Here is a 15,381-nt window from a genome sequence, read left to right as displayed (position 1 = left end):
AAAGCCCCTAGTCGCCACATTCCGGCGCCTGTTCGGGGAGGCTGGTACGGGAATTGAACCCGCGCTGCTGGCCTGCCTTGGTCTGCTTTAAAAGCCAGCTATTTTGCCCTGTGCTAAACCAGCCCCATCCTCATCAGCAGAACATTTTCACCCCCTCCCCAACCCCTAGTAACAGCACTAAATAAATCAACCCCTTTGATAAGCCTAACGTCTGTTTCGCCCCCCCCCCCACTACGCTTCTGTAAACTAGCCCGCCAGCTAGCTTGGTGGCCCTCGCTCCTGGCGCCAATCTCCCACCTATTCTCCACCACCCCCCCCCCCCCAATACATACATATTCAAATTAAAAACAATCCCAACACAATTGTCTGACAGATGAAAAAAAAAACCCGAGTTGAACTCAAACAAAGGAAAAGGTCAAGCAAAAGATCCAGCATCTGACCAAACACACCTCCATTCCCCCAACAGTGCAAATATAAACGTTTACCTCACTCAGCTCTGCAGCTGGTCCCAGATCCATACAGCAGGCATTACAAATAATGTCCGGGGGAAAATCAGGAAACAAAAAAACTTTTTCTTTGCAAAACATAAATGCTGCAGCCAACTTCCAAGTTCAAAGTTCTCAGTCCGACACCAGTCCTTTCCTTTTCGTGAAGTCCAGCGCTTCCTCAGGCGACTCAAAATAGAGACGTTGTGACCCAGAGGCGGGCCGGGTACAACAGCCCGAACTTCACCTTTTTCTTGAAAAGGGTCGACCTGAGCTGATTGAATCCCACTCTTCTCCTGGCCACCTCCGCACTCAGGTCTTGATAGATCCGTAGGATACTGTTGTCCCACTTGCAGCTCAGTGTCTGCTTGGCCCACTGTAAACACGCTCCTTATCCAGATATCTGTGGAATCTCACCACCATTGCCCTCGGGGGGGTCTCCCATTCGCGGCTTCCTCGCAGGTGCTCTGTGAGCCCTGTCCATCTCCAAGGGTCGGGGGACTGCCCCATCCCCCAGCAGCTTCTCGAACATGGCCGCTATATATGGCCCCAGCGTCCGCTCCTTCAGACCCCTCCGGGAGCCCAATAATCCTCAGGCTCTGCAGGCGGGACCTGTTCTCTAGATCCTCCACCTTCTCCAGGAGCCTTTTCTGCTGGTCTCTTAACATCCCCACCTCCAACTCCACCGCTGTTTGATGTTCCTCCTGGTCAGCCAGCGCCTTCTCTACTTTCTGGATCGCCCGATCTTGGGCATCCAATCTAAGTTCCAGCCGCGAAATTGCCTCTTTAATCGGGTCCAAGCAGTCCTGCGTCTGCTTGGCGAAGACCTCCTGGATAACTTGCACCAACTGCTCCGTTGACCGCTGGGTCGACAAGCCAGAGGTCCGATCCTTAAGACCATAAGACATATCGAGTCCACTCCACCATTCAATCATGGCTGATTTCAACTCCGTTTATCCGCTCTCTCCATAGCCCTTAATTCCTCGAGAAATCAAGAATTTATCAACTTCTGTCTTAAAGACACTCAACGTCCCGGCCTCCACCGCGCTCTGTGGCAATGAATTCCACAGACCCACCACTCTCTGGCTGAAGAAATTTCTCCTCATCTCTGTTCTAAAGTGACTCCCTTTTATTCTAAGGCTGTGTCCCCGGGTCCTAGTCTCCCCTGCTAATGGAAACAACTTCCCTACATCCACCCTATCTAAGCCATTCATTATCTTGTAAGTTTCTATTAGATCTCCCCTCAACCTCCTAAACTCCAATGAATATAATCCCAGGATCCTCAGACGTTCATCGTATGTTAGGCCTACCATCCCTGGGATCATCCGTGTGAATCTCCGCTGGACCCGCTCCAGTGCCAGTATGTCCTTCCTGAGGTGTGGGGCCCAAAATTGCTCACAGTATTCTAAATGGGGCCTAACTAATGCTTTATAAAGCTTCAGAAGTACATCCCTGCTTTTATATTCCAAGCCTCTTGAGATGAATGACAACATTGCATTTGCTTTCTTAATTACGGACTCAACCTGCAAGTTTACCTTTAGAGAATCCTGGACTAGGACTCCCAAGTCCCTTTGCATTTCAGCATTATGAATTTTTGTCACCGTTTAGAAAATAGTCCATGCCTCTATTCTGTTTTCCAAAGTGCAAGACCTCGCACTTGCCCACGTTGAATTTCATCAGCCATTTCTTGGACCACTCTCCTAAACTGTCTAAATCTTTCTGCAGCCTCCTCCCTACTACCTGCACCTCCACCTATCTTTGTATCATCGGCAAACTTAGCCAGAATGCCCCCAGTCCTGTCATCTAGATCGTTAATATATAAAGAGAACAGCTGTGGCCCCAACACTGAACCCTGCGGGACACCACTCGTCACCGGTTGCCATTCCGAAAAATCCTCCGCCATACTTCCTCCCGGTTCAGCCCAAGCCTTCTCTGTCTCTCTGTTTCTGCCTTTACAAGCACTTCTAGTCCTCCTCTCCAAGCACCAATGTGGGAATTCAGTTCACAATTGCCTCTGTCATCGATTTTTCAAATCAAGTCCGGTAAAACATTGGGGGAAAAGGTCCAAAGGTCCGACCAGAGGGGGAGCCACCAAATGTGCGACTTACTCCTTCATAGCCGCCACCGGAAGTCGTCCAGGTAAATTTTAAAGGTGCGAACAGAGAAGGGGAGGTTTGGTGAGAGCCAGAGAGGATAAATGAGGTGTTCAGGGGGTATTGTGGGAAGCTGTACAGCACAGAGCCGGGTGGAGAGGAAGGGGATATGGGACGGTTCCTGGATGGATTGGAGTTCCCAAGGTTGGAAGAGAGGAGGCAGGCATTGTAGGAGCTGCTGGGGCTGAGGGAGGTGATTGACAGCATTAGGGGGATGAAGTTGGGGACGGTTCAAGGGCCAGATGGCTTTCCGGCAGTTTTATAAGGCGTTCCTGAAAGTGTTGGCACCACATTTGTTGGGGATGTTTAGTGAGGCGTTGGAAAAGGGGGAGCTGCCAGAGACACTGACACAGGCATCGATTACGTTTATCCCGAAGAAGGGGTTGGAGGATCCTTCCGTTGGAGGTGGGTCATCTTGGCCCATTTCGTTGTTGAACTCCAATGTGAAAGTGCTGGTTAAGTTGGTGGTGGGGAGGATGGAGGGATGCGTGCCAGGGGTGGTCTCTGAGGATCAAACAGGTTTCATAAAGGGTAGGCAGCTCTTCAGTAACATCAGGAGGCTGTCGAATGTGGTTATGACTCTGTCAGTGGGGTGGGTGCCGGAGGTCATTGTCTCTATGGATGCAGGAAGGCTTTTGATCGGGTAGAGTGGAGGTATTTATTTGAGATATTGAGTAGGTTTGTGGCGTGGGTGCATTTGTTATATGTAGCCCCGGTGGAAAGTGTATGTATAAATAGGATGAGTTCACGGCGTTTTAGGCTACATAGGGGATGAGACAGGGGTGGCCGTGCTGGCGATTAAGCCCTTGGCGATGGCCTTTAGGGGGTCTGTGGATGGCAAGGGATTGTGATGGGGAGCAGGGAGCACCAAGTATCGTTGCACGCGGTTGACCTGTGTCAGACCCCGTTGAAGAGTATGGATGGGATCATGGGAATATTGGAGAGTTTGGGGACTTCTCTGGATATACGTTAAATGGGGATTTAGGTGGCGAGGTGGAACATGAACGATGCACAGGTGGAATTTGACAATGTTGGTGAAAGAGATAGGGGGAATTTTAAAAGATGGGACACATTACACCTGATACTGGTAGGGAGGGTGCAGGTTTTAAAAATGAATGTGCTGTTCCTGTTCGTTTTCCAGACCCTCCCGATCTTTCTCCCAAAGGACCTCTTCTGGAAATTAGAGAAAGTGATTTTGGAGTTTATATGGGTGGGGACGGTGCCCAGGGTAAAGAGGGTCCTGCTACAGAGGCAGAGACAGAAAGGGAGGGTTGGCACTCCCGAACCTGCTGCATTACTATTGGGCAGCGAATGAGTTGTGGGAGAGATTGGAGTTGCCAAGGGAGGGTGGGTGAATTTAGATACATGAAGGCAAGGGATTTTGCATGGAAGGAATGGAGGACATTTCCCAAGTTACCGGGTACACCCTTTGATCAATTACTGCTCCCGGATGAGTCGTGAGTAGGTAGGACATTTACGAGTGGGTGGGGGAAGCGAGGAAGGGGATGCAAGTGGTGAGGATCAAGAACAATTGGGAGGAGTTTGGGGGTGAGATAGGTTGGAGACTGCGGTGAAAGGCGATGCGTTGGGTGAATTCAACCTCCTCCTGAGTGAGGATGAGCTTGATTCAGTTCAAGGTGGTGTACAGGGTACATATGACCCGGGCGAGGATGAGTGGGTTCTTTCAAGGGGTGGCCGCCGAGTGCGAGAAGTGCAGAGGGGGGCCGGTGAATCATGCGCACATGTTCTAGCATTGCGAGAAGCTTGAGAGGTACTGGGAGGCGGTGTTTGGGCCATGATCTAAAATTGTGGGGGTGGAGGTCAGGCTGGACCCAATGATGCCGATCTTTGGGGTATCAGAAATTCCGGAGCTACTGGAGGAGAAGGAGGCCGATGTTGTGGCCTTCGCTCCTCCAATTGCCCGCCGAAGGATCTTGCTAAAGTGGAGGTCGGATACACCGCCAGGGGTGGCAGCCTGGTTGGGGGACCTGAATGACTTTCTACAGTTGGAAAAGATCAAATTTGAGTTGAGGGGTTGGCAGAGGGCTTCGAGACATGGTGGGGGTTGTTCATGACAATGTTTCAGGAACTGTTCGTCGTGGGGGATGGGGAAGAGGGAAAGAATTGTACAAACTGTGAACTGTGAGGTTGTTGTCATGTGAGAGTACCTTTAAGAAATGGATGTGTAAGCAATGTACCTTTAAGAAAACAATGATGTCAGAGAGTGGGTGGAGCTGAGCTCAGTTCAGCCATTTTGTAGTTTGAGTTTGGAGGAAAAGAGCTTGGGTGTGTGTCTGTGTTTGCAGTGAGCTGGATCTGCTGTGATCTCTGCCATGATAGACTGTCTGGATCATTTGGGTGATTTAAACTCATAATAGTAAAGCCTTTAACCTGATGTGTTTCTGTTTAAAGGTGTTAAGTCTCTCTTGGATGTTGAAATGAATAACTGAAGGATTATTTAGTGTTGTAATATTGTCGGGGTTATCTTTGAAGTAAGGGGGTGTTAAGAGATCCAATGTTTATTTAAGAGGTTGAGTTGAGTTCATGGAATAAACATTGTTTTGCGTTTAAAAACCCACGTGTCCATAATTGTAATCCCACACCGAGGGAACAAGCCATGTGCTCGGTTGGTTGAACGTCATGATACATTTTGGGGTTCTGAAAACGCCTCGCCCATAACAATTTGGGTGTCGAGGGGGATAAAAGTCTATCTATTGGATTGGCTTTTGTGAACTTAAAGACAGTGAAGGATTGTGGCTTTTCTGGTGTGGTATTTTAGTTTAAGTGGGGAGTGTGTTGTGGACAAGGACTCTTTCAGAGGCTAAGAAGTTGTTGGGGGTGGAGACTGTCACACGCAGTACCTCACGGACAGAGACGAAACGCAGACTGGTGGGTCTGGCAAAAACATTGCAGTTAACATTACCTGACAAAATGCAAAAAGATGAGGTAATTATGGCAGTGGTTAAGCATTTCAAGTTGCCTGAGATAGACTTTGACTCTTTGGAAATGGCAAAAATTCAGTTGCAAATTGAACAAATGGAACATGAGAAAAAATTAAAGCGGCTTGAATATGAAAGAGAGAGAGCGGAAAAAGAAAGAGAAAGAGGGAGAGAGGAAAAAGAAAAGGAGAAAAGAAAGAATAGCCCTAGCAGAACAAAAAGAAAAAGAAAGGGAGATACAGATCAGGAAAAAAGATAAAGAGGGGGAGTTTGAACTTCAGAAAATGGCCATGAAACATGACAATCAGTTAAAATTAGCAGACATAAAGGGAAACGTACAGTTGGATGACAGTGATGAGGATAGTGAGAAGGAGCGCCATAGTCGAAGGCTTGGTGGGAATTTATTTCAATATGTCCAAGCATTGCCAAGGTTTGACGAGAAGGGAGTGGAAGCCTTTTTCATTTCATTTGAGAAGGTAGCTAAACTAATGAAATGGCCACGGTCGATCACAGTGAGTGAGATACCGTGTGGTGACGGACGATCACAGTGAGTGAGATACCGTGTGGTGACGGTCGATCACAATGAGTGAGATACCGTGTGGTGACGGTCGATCACAGTGAGTGAGATACCGTGTGGTGACGGTCGATCACAGTCGGTGAGATACCGTGTGGTGACGGTCGATCACAGTCAGGGAGATACCGTGTGGTGACAGTCGATCACAGTGAGTGAGATACCGTGTGGTGACGGTCGATCACAGTGAGTGAGATACCGTGTGGTGACGGTCGATCACAGTCAGTGAGATACCGTGTGGTGACGGTCGATCACAGTCAGTGAGATACCGTGTGGTGACGGACGATCACAGTCAGTGAGATACCGTGTGGTAACAGCCGATCACAGTCAGTGAGATACCGTGTGGTGACGGTCGATCACAGTGAGTGAGATACCGTGAGGTGACAGTCGATCACAGTGAGTGAGATACAGTGTGGTGACGGTCGATCACAGTGAGTGAGATACCGTGTGGTGACAGTCGATCACAGTCAGTGAGATACCGTGTGGTGACGGTCGATCACAGTCGGTGAGATACCGTGTGGTGACAGTCGATCACAGTCAGTGAGATACCGTGTGGTGACGGACGATCACAGTGAGTGAGATACCGTGTGGTGACGGTCGATCACAGTGAGTGAGATACCGTGTGGTGACGGTCGATCACAGTCGGTGAGATACCGTGTGGTGACGGTCGATCACAGTCAGTGAGATACCGTGTGGTGACGGTCGATCACAGTCAGTGAGATACCGTGTGGTGACGGTCGATCACAGTCAGTGAGATACCGTGTGGTGACGGTCGATCACAGTCAGTGAGATACCGTGTGGTGACGGTCGATCATAGTGAGTGAGATACTGTGTGGTGACGATCGATCACAGTCAGTGAGATACCGTGTGGTGACAGACGATCACAGTCAGTGAGATACCGTGTGGTGACAGACGATCACAGTGAGTGAGATACCGTGTGGTGACGGTCGATCACAGTGAATGAGATACCGTGTGGTGACAGACGTTCACAGTGAGTGAGATAGCGTGTGGTGACAGACGATCACAGTGAGTGCGATACCGTGTGGTGACGGTCGATCACAGTCAGTGAGATACCGTGTGGTGACAGACGATCACGGTGAGTGAGATACCGTGTGGTGACAGTCGATCACAGTGAGTGAGATACCGTGTGGTGACGGTCGATCACAGTGAGTGAGATACCGTGTGGTGACAGACGATCACAGTGAGTGAGATACCGTGTGGTGACAGTCGATCACAGTGAGTGAGATACCGTGTGGTGACGGTCGATCACAGTGAGTGAGATACTGTGTGGTGACGGTCGATCACAGTCAGTGAGATACCGTGTGGTGACGGTCGATCACAGTGAGTGAGATACCGTGTGGTGACGGTCGATCACAGTCAGTGAGATACCGTGTGGTGACGGTCGATCACAGTGAGTGAGATACCGTGTGGTGACGGTCGATCACAGTCGGTGAGATACCGTGTGGTGACAGACGATCGCAGTGAGTGAGATACCGTGTGGTGACGGTCGATCACAGTGAGTGAGATACCGTGTGGTGACAGTCGATCACAGTGAGTGAGATACCGTGTGGTGACGGTCGATCACAGTCAGTGAGATACCGTGTGTTGACGGTCGATCACAGTAGGTGAGATACCGTGTGGTGACAGTCGATCACAGTCTGTGAGATACCGTGTGGTGACGGATGATCACAGTGAGTGAGATACCGTGTGGTGACGGTCGATCACAGTCAGTGAGATACCGTGTGGTGACGGTCGATCACAGTGAGTGAGATACCGTGTGGTGACAGTCGATCACAGTGAGTGAGATACCGTGTGGTGACGGTCGATCACAGTGAGTAAGATACTGTGTGGTGACAGACGATCACAGTGAGTGAGATACCGTGTGGTGACGGTCGATCACAGTCAGTGAGATACCGTGTGGTGACAGACGATCACAGCAAGTGAGATACCATGTGGTGACGGTCATTCACAGTCAGTGAGATACCGTGTGGTGACGGTCGATCACAGTCAGTGAGATACCGTGTGGTGACGGTCGATCACAGTCAGTGAGATACCGTGTGGTGACGGTCGATCACAGTCGGTGAGATACCGTGTGGTGACAGTCGATCACAGTCAGTGAGATACCGTGTGGTGACGGACGATCACAGTGAGTGAGATACCGTGTGGTGACGGTCGATCACAGTGAGTGAGATACCTTGTGGTGACGGTCGATCACAGTCGGTGAGATACCGTGTGGTGACGATCGATCACATTCAGTGAGATATCGTGTGGTGACGGAAGATCACAGTCAGTGAGATACCGTGTGGCGACAGTCGATCACAGTCAGTGAGATACCGTGTGGTGACGGAAGATCACAGTCAGTGAGATACCGTGTGGTGACGGTCAATCACAGTCAGTGAGATACCGTCTGGTGACGGAAGATCACAGTCAGTGAGATACCGTGTGGTGACGGACGATCACAGTCAGTGAGATACCGTGTGGTAACAGCCGATCACAGTCAGTGAGATACCGTGTGGTGACGGTCGATCACAGTGAGTGAGATACCGTGAGGTGACAGTCGATCACAGTGAGTGAGATACAGTGTGGTGACGGTCGATCACAGTGAGTGAGATACCGTGTGGTGACAGTCGATCACAGTCAGTGAGATACCGTGTGGTGACGGTCGATCACAGTCGGTGAGATACCGTGTGGTGACAGTCGATCACAGTCAGTGAGATACCGTGTGGTGACGGACGATCACAGTGAGTGAGATACCGTGTGGTGACGGTCGATCACAGTGAGTGAGATACCGTGTGGTGACGGTCGATCACAGTCGGTGAGATACCGTGTGGTGACGGTCAATCACAGTCAGTGAGATACCGTCTGGTGACGGAAGATCACAGTCAGTGAGATACCGTGTGGTGACGGTCGATCACAGTCAGTGAGATACCGTGTGGTGACGGTCGATCACAGTCAGTGAGATACCGTGTGGTGACGGTCGATCATAGTGAGTGAGATACTGTGTGGTGACGATCGATCACAGTGAGTGAGATACCGTGTGGTGACAGACGATCACAGTCAGTGAGATACCGTGTGGTGACAGACGATCACAGTGAGTGAGATACCGTGTGGTGACGGTCGATCACAGTGAGTGAGATACCGTGTGGTGACAGACGTTCACAGTGAGTGAGATAGCGTGTGGTGACAGACGATCACAGTGAGTGAGATACCGTGTGGTGACGGTCGATCACAGTCAGTGAGATACCGTGTGGTGACAGACGATCACGGTGAGTGAGATACCGTGTGGTGACAGTCGATCACAGTGAGTGAGATACCGTGTGGTGACGGTCGATCACAGTGAGTGAGATACCGTGTGGTGACAGACGATCACGGTGAGTGAGATACCGTGTGGTGACAGTCGATCACAGTGAGTGAGATACCGTGTGGTGACGGTCGATCACAGTGAGTGAGATACTGTGTGGTGACAGACGATCACAGTGAGTGAGATACCGTGTGGTGACGGTCGATCACAGTCAGTGAGATACCGTGTGGTGACGGTCGATCACAGTGAGTGAGATACCGTTGGTGACGGTCGATCACAGTGAGTGAGATACCGTGTGGTGACAGTCGATCACAGTGAGTGAGGTACCGTGTGGTGACGGACGATCACAGTCAGTGAGATACCGTGTGGTGACGGTCGATCACAGTGAGTGAGATACCGTGTGGTGACGGACGATCACAGTCAGTGAGATACAGTGTGGTGACAGTCGATCACAGTCAGTGAGATACCGTGTGGTGACGGTCGATCACAGTCAGTGACATACCGTGTGGTGACGATCGATCACAGTGAGTGAGATTCCGTGTGGTGACGGTCGATCACAGTGAGTGAGATACCGTGTGGTGACAGACGATCACAGTGAGTGAGATACCGTGTGGTGACGGTCGATCACAGTGAGTAAGATACCGTGTGGTGACAGACGATCACAGTGAGTGAGATACCGTGTGGTGACGGTCGATCACAGTGAGTGAGATACCGTGTGGTGACGGTCGATCACAGTGAGTGAGATACCGTGTGGTGACGGTCGATCACAGTGAGTGAGATACCGTGTGCTGACGGTCGATCACAGTAGGTGAGATACTGTGTGGTGACAGTCGATCACAGTCTGTGAGATACCGTGTGGTGACGGATGATCACAGTGAGTGAGATACCGTGTGGTGACGGTCGATCACAGTCAGTGAGATACCGTGTGGTGACGGTCGATCACAGTGAGTGAGATACCGTGTGGTGACAGTCGATCACAGTGAGTGAGATACCGTGTGGTGACGGTCGATCACAGTGAGTAAGATACTGTGTGGTGACAGACGATCACAGTGAGTGAGATACCGTGTGGTGACGGTCGATCACAGTCAGTGAGATACCGTGTGGTGACGGTCGATCACAGTGAGTGAGATACCGTGTGGTGACGGTCGATCACAGTCAGTGAGATACCGTGTGTTGACGGTCGATCACAGTAGGTGAGATACCGTGTGGTGACAGTCGATCACAGTGAGTGAGATACCGTGTGGTGACGGATGATCACAGTGAGTGAGATACCGTGTGGTGACGGTCGATCACAGTCAGTGAGATACCGTGTGGTGACGGTCGATCACAGTGAGTGAGATACCGTGTGGTGACAGTCGATCACAGTGAGTGAGATACCGTGTGGTGACGGTCGATCACAGTGAGTAAGATACTGTGTGGTGACAGACGATCACAGTGAGTGAGATACCGTGTGGTGACGGTCGATCACAGTCAGTGAGATACCGTGTGGTGACAGACGATCACAGCAAGTGAGATACCGTGTGGTGACGGTCATTCACAGTCAGTGAGATACCGTGTGGTGACGGTCGATCACAGTCAGTGAGATACCGTGTGGTGACGGTCGATCACAGTCAGTGAGATACCGTGTGGTGACGGTCGATCACAGTCGGTGAGATACCGTGTGGTGACAGTCGATCACAGTCAGTGAGATACCGTGTGGTGACGGACGATCACAGTGAGTGAGATACCGTGTGGTGACGGTCGATCACAGTGAGTGAGATACCTTGTGGTGACGGTCGATCACAGTCGGTGAGATACCGTGTGGTGACGATCGATCACATTCAGTGAGATACCGTGTGGTGACGGTCGATCACAGTCAGTGAGATACCGTGTGGTGACGGTCGATCACAGTCAGTGAGATACCGTGTGGTGACGGTCGATCATAGTGAGTGAGATACCGTGTGGTGACGATCGATCACAGTCAGTGAGATACCATGTGGTGACAGACGATCACAGTAAGTGAGATACCGTGTGGTGACGGTCATTCATAGTCAGTGAGATACCGTGTGGTGACAGACGATCACAGTGAGTGAGATACCGTGTGGTGACGGTCGATCACAGTGAGTGAGATACCGTGTGGTGACAGACGATCACAGTGAGTGAGATAGCGTGTGGTGACAGACGATCACGGTGAGTAAGATACCGTGTGGTGACAGACGATCACGGTGAGTGAGATACCGTGTGGTGACAGTCGATCACAGTGAGTGAGATACCGTGTGGTGACCGTCGATCACAGTGAGTGAGATACCGTGTGGTGACAGACGATCACAGTGAGTGAGATACCGTGTGGTGACAGTCGATCACAGTGAGTGAGATACCGTGTGGTGATGGTCGATCACAGTCAGTGAGATACCGTGTGGTGGCAGACGATCACAGTGAGTGAGATACCGTGTGGTGACGGTCGATCACAGTGAGTGAGATACCGTGTGGTGACGGTCGATCACAGTGAGTGAGATACCGTGTGGTGACGATCGATCACAGTCAGTGAGATACCGTGTGGTGACAGACGATCACAGCAAGTGAGAGACCGTGTGGTGACGGTCGATCACAGTCAGTGAGATACCGTGTGGTGACAGTCGATCACAGTCGGTGAGATACCGTGTGGTGACGGTCGATCACAGTGAGTGAGATACCGTGTGGTGACGGTCATTCACAGTCAGTGAGATACCGTGTGGTGACGGTCGATCACAGTCTGTGAGATATGTGTGGTGACGGATGATCACAGTGAGTGAGATACCGTGTGGTGACGGTCGATCACAGTGAGTGAGATACCGTGTGGTGACGGTCGATCACAGTGAGTGAGATACCGTGTGGTGACAGTCGATCACAGTGAGTGAGATACCGTGTGGTGACGGTCGATCACAGTGAGTGAGATACTGTGTGGTGACAGACGATCACAGTGAGTGAGATACCGTGTGGTGACGGTCGATCACAGTCAGTGAGATACCGTGTGGTGACAGACGATCACAGCAAGTGAGATACCGTGTGGTGACGGTCATTCACAGTCAGTGAGATACCGTGTGGTGACGGTCGATCACAGTCAGTGAGATACCGTGTGGTGACGGTCGATCACAGTCAGTGAGATACCGTGTGGTGACGGTCGATCACAGTCGGTGAGATACCGTGTGGTGACAGTCGATCACAGTCAGTGAGATACCGTGTGGTGACAGACGATCACAGTGAGTGAGATACCGTGTGGTGACGGTCGATCACAGTGAGTGAGATACCGTGTGGTGACGGTCGATCACAGTCGGTGAGATACCGTGTGGTGACGGTCGATCACAGTGAGTGAGATACCGTGTGGTGACGGTCGATCACAGTCGGTGAGATACCGTGTGGTGACGGTCGATCACAGTCAGTGAGATACCGTGTGGTGACAGACGATCACAGTCAGTGAGATACCGTGTGGTGACGGTCGATCACAGTCAGTGAGATACCGTGTGGTGACGGAAGATCTCAGTCAGTGAGATACCGTGTGGTGACGGTCGATCACAGTCAGTGAGATACCGTGTGGTGACGGTCGATCGCAGTCAGTGAGATACCGTGTGGTGACGGTCGATCATAGTGAGTGAGATACCGTGTGGTGACGATCGATCACAGTCAGTGAGATACCGTGTGGTGACAGACGATCACAGTGAGTGAGATACCGTGTGGTGACGGTCGATCACAGTCGGTGAGATAGCGTGTGGTGACAGACGATCACAGTGAGTGAGATACTGTGTGGTGACGGTCGATCACAGTGAGTGAGATACCGTGTGGTGACGGTCGATCACAGTCAGTGAGATACCGTGTGGTGACGGTCGATCACAGTGAGTGAGATACCGTGTGGTGACGGTCGATCACAGTCAGTGAGATACCGTGTGCTGACGGTCGATCACAGTAGGTGAGATACCGTGTGGTGACAGTCGATCACAGTCTGTGAGATACCGTGTGGTGACGGATGATCACAGTGAGTGAGATACCGTGTGGTGACGGTCGATCACAGTCAGTGAGATACCGTGTGGTGACGGTCGATCACAGTGAGTGAGATACCGTGTGGTGACAGTCGATCACAGTGAGTGAGATACCGTGTGGTGACGGTCGATCACAGTGAGTAAGATACTGTGTGGTGACAGACGATCACAGTGAGTGAGATACCGTGTGGTGACGGTCGATCACAGTCAGTGAGATACCGTGTGGTGACGGTCGATCACAGTGAGTGAGATACCGTGTGGTGACGGTCGATCACAGTCAGTGAGATACCGTGTGTTGACGGTCGATCACAGTAGGTGAGATACCGTGTGGTGACAGTCGATCACAGTGAGTGAGATACCGTGTGGTGACGGATGATCACAGTGAGTGAGATACCGTGTGGTGACGGTCGATCACAGTCAGTGAGATACCGTGTGGTGACGGTCGATCACAGTGAGTGAGATACCGTGTGGTGACAGTCGATCACAGTGAGTGAGATACCGTGTGGTGACGGTCGATCACAGTGAGTAAGATACTGTGTGGTGACAGACGATCACAGTGAGTGAGATACCGTGTGGTGACGGTCGATCACAGTCAGTGAGATACCGTGTGGTGACAGACGATCACAGCAAGTGAGATACCGTGTGGTGACGGTCATTCACAGTCAGTGAGATACCGTGTGGTGACGGTCGATCACAGTCAGTGAGATACCGTGTGGTGACGGACGATCACAGTGAGTGAGATACCGTGTGGTGACGGTCGATCACAGTGAGTGAGATACCTTGTGGTGACGGTCGATCACAGTCGGTGAGATACCGTGTGGTGACGATCGATCACATTCAGTGAGATACCGTGTGGTGACGGTCGATCACAGTCAGTGAGATACCGTGTGGTGACGGTCGATCACAGTCAGTGAGATACCGTGTGGTGACGGTCGATCATAGTGAGTGAGATACCGTGTGGTGACGATCGATCACAGTCAGTGAGATACCATGTGGTGACAGACGATCACAGTAAGTGAGATACCGTGTGGTGACGGTCATTCATAGTCAGTGAGATACCGTGTGGTGACAGACGATCACAGTGAGTGAGATACCGTGTGGTGACGGTCGATCACAGTGAGTGAGATACCGTGTGGTGACAGACGATCACAGTGAGTGAGATAGCGTGTGGTGACAGACGATCACGGTGAGTAAGATACCGTGTGGTGACAGACGATCACGGTGAGTGAGATACCGTGTGGTGACAGTCGATCACAGTGAGTGAGATACCGTGTGGTGACCGTCGATCACAGTGAGTGAGATACCGTGTGGTGACAGACGATCACAGTGAGTGAGATACCGTGTGGTGACAGTCGATCACAGTGAGTGAGATACCGTGTGGTGATGGTCGATCACAGTCAGTGAGATACCGTGTGGTGGCAGACGATCACAGTGAGTGAGATACCGTGTGGTGACGGTCGATCACAGTGAGTGAGATACCGTGTGGTGACGGTCGATCACAGTGAGTGAGATACCGTGTGGTGACGATCGATCACAGTCAGTGAGATACCGTGTGGTGACAGACGATCACAGCAAGTGAGAGACCGTGTGGTGACGGTCATTCACAGTCAGTGAGATACCGTGTGGTGACAGTCGATCACAGTCGGTGAGATACCGTGTGGTGACGGTCGATCACAGTGAGTGAGATACCGTGTGGTGACGGTCATTCACAGTCAGTGAGATACCGTGTGGTGACGGTCGATCACAGTCTGTGAGATATGTGTGGTGACGGATGATCACAGTGAGTGAGATACCGTGTGGTGACGGTCGATCACAGTGAGTGAGATACCGTGTGGTGACGGTCGATCACAGTGAGTGAGATACCGTGTGGTGACAGTCGATCACAGTGAGTGAGATACCGTGTGGTGACGGTCGATCACAGTGTGTGAGATACTGTGTGG

The 15,381-nt window shown here is 51.1% G+C and overlaps 1 protein-coding gene across 2 annotated transcripts in view; it reads right to left on the bottom strand.

The window, feature by feature from the left end:
• The window catches only part of eps15 (epidermal growth factor receptor pathway substrate 15), a 341,920-nt gene that overhangs the window by 10,390 nt on the left and 316,149 nt on the right, over window positions 1-15,381 (bottom strand). The gene's annotated exons all lie outside the window — the stretch shown is intronic.

The sequence above is a fragment of the Scyliorhinus torazame genome, chromosome 7 (genome assembly GCF_047496885.1).
Source record: "Scyliorhinus torazame isolate Kashiwa2021f chromosome 7, sScyTor2.1, whole genome shotgun sequence".
In the NCBI taxonomy this organism is placed as follows: domain Eukaryota; kingdom Metazoa; phylum Chordata; class Chondrichthyes; order Carcharhiniformes; family Scyliorhinidae; genus Scyliorhinus; species Scyliorhinus torazame.
Note: the sequence above shows the minus strand (reverse complement) of the source record. Positions and strands in the feature narration are given on the sequence as shown.